Below are 6,000 nucleotides of genomic sequence, written 5' to 3' on the forward strand. Positions count from 1 at the left end.
TTGTTCCCGACAGTCAGTTTCAGCTCGTGTCAGGACGAGGTTCTCTTCCTGTTCCTAACAAGGCTGTGGGGGCACATAAAGGCCGTTGTGAGGGCCTCTCCCCCATCCGATCTTTAGAAAATCGGACCTTCGACTTTGCTCATGTTAGGACGAGGTTCTCCTCCTGTTCCTAACGAGGCTGTGGGGGCAAATAAGGGCCGTTGTGAGGGCCTCTCTCTCCATCCGATCTTTAGGAAATTGGGCTTTTGACTTTGCTCATGTTAGGATGAGGTTCTCCTCTGTTTCTAACAAGACTGTGGGGGCACATAAGGGCCATTGTAAGGGCCTCTCCCCCCATCCGGTCTTTAAAAAATCGGACCTTCGACTTTGCTTATATTAGAACTAGGTTCTCCTCCTGTTCCTAACAAGGCTGTGGGGGCATATAAGGGCCGTTGTAAGGGCCTCTCCCACCATCCGATCTTTAGGAAATTGGGACTTCGACTTTGCTCATGTTAGGACGAGGTTCTCCTCCTGTTCCTAACAAGACTATGGGGGCACATAAGGGCCGTTGTGAGGGCCTCTCTCCCATCCGATATTTAGGAAATCGGACCTTCGACTTTGCTCATGCTAGGATGAGGTTCTCCTCCTGTTCCTAACAAGGCTGTGGGGGCACATAAGGGCCGTTGTAAGGGCCTCTCCCCCATCTGGTCTTTAGGAAATCGGGCCTTCGACTTTGCTCATGTTAGGACGAGGTTCTCCTCCTGTTCCTAACAAGGCTGTGGGGGCACATAAGGGCCGTTGTAAGGGCCTCTCCCCCCATCCGATCTTTAAGAAATCGGGCCTTCGACTTGGCTCATGTTAGGACGAAGTTCTCTTTCTGTTCCTAACGTACTTAATTTTGTTTGTATGGGGGAGTTATCTCCCGTCGTTATAGGCTCATACCAAAAGAAAGAATGCACAAATATGAAGAGGATTTTCATTCAGGGCAAAGTTATTGGTAATACATTTGTAGATTTTTTGAACCCTATAACCACGGAAGGTCTGCTCCCTATCGGGGTCCCCCTGAGATGGAGTTGATAATCCCAATTGGAGGCCGATCTTCTGGTTGCTCCTCCCTCCTTGACGGTTCCGACTGCGGTAGGGCCCTAGGCCGATCTTCTCTTCCTTCAGATCGGCATCGAATGAATCTGTCGAGCCGACCTCGTCTGATGAGCTCCTCGATCTCATCTTGGAGCTGAATACACTCCTCCGTATCGTGGCCGTAGTCACGGTGATAGAGGCATAATTTGTTCGGGTTGTGCTTTTCAGGGTGCGAGTGCATCCTCTCCGACCTTGGGAGCTGCTCCCTAACCTCCATCAGCACTTGAGTTTTCGATGCGTTGAGAGGGGCGTAGCTGTGGAATCTCTTGAGAGGAGAGCCTCATCAAACTTGACGGTCTGGGCTTCTCTGTTTATGAGCTCGGGGAGGAGTCCGGGCACGTCTATGCCCGGGAGGAGTTCGAGAGCGTGGTCGAGCTTCACTCAGCCCTTTTTCAACTGTAGGCTTGCTCGAGTCTCCAGCCTGCCGCTCTCTCGCGGTCTCCTCATCCTTCATCTTGAAGGCTTCTTCTACTCGGGTATATCCTTCGGCCCGAGCCAGTAAATCGATAAAATCCTTGGGGTACTTCTTTTCCAAGGATAACAGAAGGTCGTTCTTCTGAAGGCCACCTTTCAGAGCGGCCATCGCGATCGATTGGTCCAAGTTCCGGACCTCTAACGCAGCGACGTTGAAATGGTTGACGTAAGCCCGGATGGATTCCCCCTCCCTTTGCTTGATGTTGATGAGGGACTCCGAACCTCTCCGAGGATGCCGGCTGCTAACAAAATGAGCCGCGAACTGGTGGCTCATCTGATCGAAGGAAAAGATGGTACCCAGCTTCAATGCCGAGTACCAGTTCCTTGCTGCTCCCTTCAGGGTGGATGAAAAAGCTCGGCATAGAATGGCGTCTGACGCACCATGGAGCAGCATCATTGTCCGAAAGGCCTCCAGATGGTCGACCGGGTCAGAGGTCCCGTCATAGCTTTCGAATTGGGGGAGCTTGAAGTTTGGCGGGATCGATTCCTGCATGATCATTTGAGAAAAGGAAGGGTCAGTACAGATATCCTCACCATAAGCAGGGGAGCGTGACGGAGTTCTTCGATCCGCTGGTTCATCTCTTGGAGCCTTCGATCCAGGAAGTCCTCTCGACTGCGGGTCTCGAGGGTCTTCGGGCAGAATGGAGATAGAGATCCTCCGGGAGTAGAATCATGATCGGACTGAGGGCTCTCCACCCTCGGATTTGTCTTTCCGAGAAAGATGGGGCGACTGGCCCAAGTAGCCCGCCCTACCGTCGAATTTTGGAATTCCGATGATGTTCTCTCCAACCGCACCGATGTCTACGGCTGTTGTTGCTGTTGCATAACCTGCACCGCTTCAGTGAGGCCTCTGACCTGCTGAACCAGCAGGTCGAATTGCTCCACACCGACCACCATTGCCAGAGGAGGAGGAGAAGCTTGGGAAACTGGAGGTAAGGCCGGAGCCTGAGATCTGGCCATGGAGGCCGTGGATCGCCTGATGGATGCTTTGCGGGGAGGCATCGGGTGAAGATCTAGTAGAAGAAGGAGAAGAGGATGTTGGAGAAGATGATCGAAATCAGTCCCGTTGAGCACTCTTTTAAGAACAAGGGTACTGCAAAGACACACACACCCTTCCTCTAGCGCCAATTCTGTTGGTGCAGAATTTCGTCGAGGTCGGAGAAGCTGGAGCTGGGATGACCGCGGCCGTCGCCGGAACCTACAAAGAAAGTCTAAAATGGAGTTGGGGGTGCTCCGGCAAGACCCTCCGATGCTCAAGTCAGTACTCTACTTCAATAGAAATGGAGTGCTCGAGCAAAAATTTTGGCAGAATTTCGAGATAGAGTTATCAGCTTAGAAAAGAACGTATCTAGGGGTCCTTATTTATAGACGGAGGGTGTAACTGACCGACAGCGACGTCTGTAACCGTCTGGTAGTGGACCGCTCAGAGCCACGTGGAGTTTGTTATGGAGAGTAGTGGCGTCAGGGGTCGTTCAGGGCCACGTGGAGCTTGTTGCGGAGAGTGGAGTGGTGTCCATTATCGAGACTTGCCAGAGAGTGGTGGAGCTGCATGGAATCCATTGTAGAGAGTGGAGCAGGATGGCGGCTTTTATCGTGGCTTGTCAGAGAGTGGTGGAACCGCATGGAATCCATTGCAAAGAGTGGAGCAGGATGGTGGCTCTTGTCGTGGCTTGTCAGAGAGTGGTGGAACCGCATGGAATCTATTGCAAAGAGTGGAGCAGGATGACGGCTCTTGTCGTGGCTTGTCAGAGAGTGGTGGAACCGTATGGAATCTATTGCAGAGAGTGGAGCAGGATGGCGGCTCTTTACATCTCATTCTAGGAGAGGCTCGGATGTTTCAGGGTCACTGACCTTTCAGACGGGAGTCACCTGCCATAGGAGCTCGGATGAAGATTTTTTTGTTGATGAAGTCCGGAGAAGTCTGATCGCTAGGGAAGTCTGTCTGAGATTTATCTGATGTGGAAGCTCATCCGAAGATCGTCCGTTGGAAAAGTCTGATTTTATGGGGAGCCTGGTAGGAGGTCAGCCGGCGATGGACTTCAGATAGCGCTGGGGAGGCTCGGCAGACATCGGAGGTGATCGGCTATCGCAGAGATCCAGTTGCTGAAGCTCATCCGTCATACAAGCTCGTCTGGAATCCATCCGCTGGAGAAGTTCGGACGGGCTTCGATTTTCATGAGAGGTCAAAAGGGGGCCGTTTATTGTAGGAGCTCAAGCGAGGATCAGTTATCGTGGAAGCTCAGAGTAGTGTTCCATTGTAGAAGTTCATCCAGAGCCCACTCGCTATGGAGTAGCTCGGCTGGAGTCTACCTGTAACAGAAGTTCGGAAGAAATTTGCTTACAGTAAATATCTGGGGTAGACAGCTCGCTATAGGAGTTTGGAGTAGACCGTTTTGTAGCAGAAGTTCGGCTCCCACGAGAGCTCGATTAGGATCCGGGAGGCGGTCGATCACCATAAAAACTTGGATGGAGTTTGGTTACTGTAGAAATCTCGTTGTCGGGGAAGCTCGGATGCTGACGAAGCCTGGAAGAAGTTCGGAGTAGGGTCATCTATGGCCGGAAGAAGTCTGGGAGAGACTCGGAGAATGGTTGGCTGCTATAGGAGGTCGACTGTCAGTGAGGCCCAGAGGGCCTTTGGGGCGGCGTGGTGGTGAACGCAGAAGTCCATTGTCGGAGAAGTCTGGACGATCGAGGGAGTTCGGAGAGGCACCACATACAAGGTCGGGAGCCGGAAGAGCCCCGAAGGGATCGATCTTTTATAAACTTCGATCGGGGGGTACTTTATACCCAACAGATCCAATTTAAATTGATCCAATCCCATTGGATCAAAGGCAACTAATCTAGGTTAGCTCAAACAATTTGATCTAAACCAATTTAGAAATTTGGGTTAATACAATGTGTTAGCATATCAAATTAATTCATAAAATTTATATTAAACTCTAATTAAATTAGATCAAGATTAAATCTCAAAGTGTATGATCCATTGGATTCCAAATCTAGCCAGCAGTGGATCAAGTCTTTTGACGTAACTTCAATCCGATGAGATTAGATCATCCGAAGAATCTCAATCAACTTGGACTCTTCCAAATTGACTCTAGAATTAAATTCTTTTAATTCTGACATATCCATAAGTTAAGATTGACGTCTAGTAACGTGTCATGACTACCTAAAAGATTTAAAATTTTGATAAAAAATTATCAAAATATCTTTTAATGGTAAGTTCTCATGTAATTCAATCTTTCAGTCAAACAATATTTTAGATGAGCTGTGGGTATAGAAATATATCTAATTCAATCACTTATCATTATGTGTCTCAATCAGAAGGTGATGATTCAATTGATGATATATTAGAAATTTTTTTCTAATTATCATCCTGCTTTGGCCAAAGACTTTCAGAATCACCATCCTATGAGAATACATAGGATGTTCGCTCCCCTTATTAGGAGTGACTGATCTCTTATTAGTCACTCATAACCTTCATGCACACTTCACCATATCCAAAATACCCCACACAAGGATCAAAGAACTAAGTTAGGTAGTGAACCAAAATATGAATCCATATACATAAGGTACTATAGTGACCTTAGGTCTAAGGATCACATACATAACTTTCACTAGAAAAATATCAGTTGATATGTAAATAAGACTCCATCTGATATTCTCTCGTAGGTTAATTCAGTGAACTTATTCTCTAATGAGCACCTATATTCTTGTATTAGTATCACCACATAAGTGGTTGTGAGATCAACCGTCCTCATTTCTAAGCATATATAGGACATGACAGTCTTATCGATATCATTGATCTCCAACTCAATATATCAATGACTAGAAATATTTTAGGTTAGGACTATCAAGAAATTAGGTCTCACTAGCGTGATCTCATCACGGCCCTAAAATCATTGTCCAAACTTATGGAGTTCACTATAATCTTAAAAACTATAAAATACAGTATATAATGAATAAAAAATATCTTATTTTATTAATCATAAATATCAATTACATAGTCTGAAAGAAAAAATATAATAAATATCCTATCGCATCCCATATACGATTGGCTTGTAGGGCATTATTCTTTTACACCCCAGCCGCCGACCCTTATCATTTACATCCTGTGTGAGGCTCTAATCCATGCTTTGGTTGCTGACCCTTGCATCAGCTCTGACCCTCACTTTGGTGTATATCAGATTACTGATCTATACATCAATCATTGCTCTTATCACCAAAATGACATTCGGACATCGATCCAAGCTTTGGGCACTGACCCCCACATTGGCTCGATCCATGCATAGGTTTTTGACTTCATCATCAGTGTTCCCATGCATAAATCACCAATCCACACTTAGGCCTCTGATCCTCACATTGGTAAAAGACCTCCATCTTCACACATATCAAGTTGCTTATCTACAC

This window comes from Elaeis guineensis, chromosome 2 (assembly GCF_000442705.2).
Source record: "Elaeis guineensis isolate ETL-2024a chromosome 2, EG11, whole genome shotgun sequence".
NCBI classification, from domain to species: Eukaryota; Viridiplantae; Streptophyta; class Magnoliopsida; order Arecales; family Arecaceae; genus Elaeis; species Elaeis guineensis.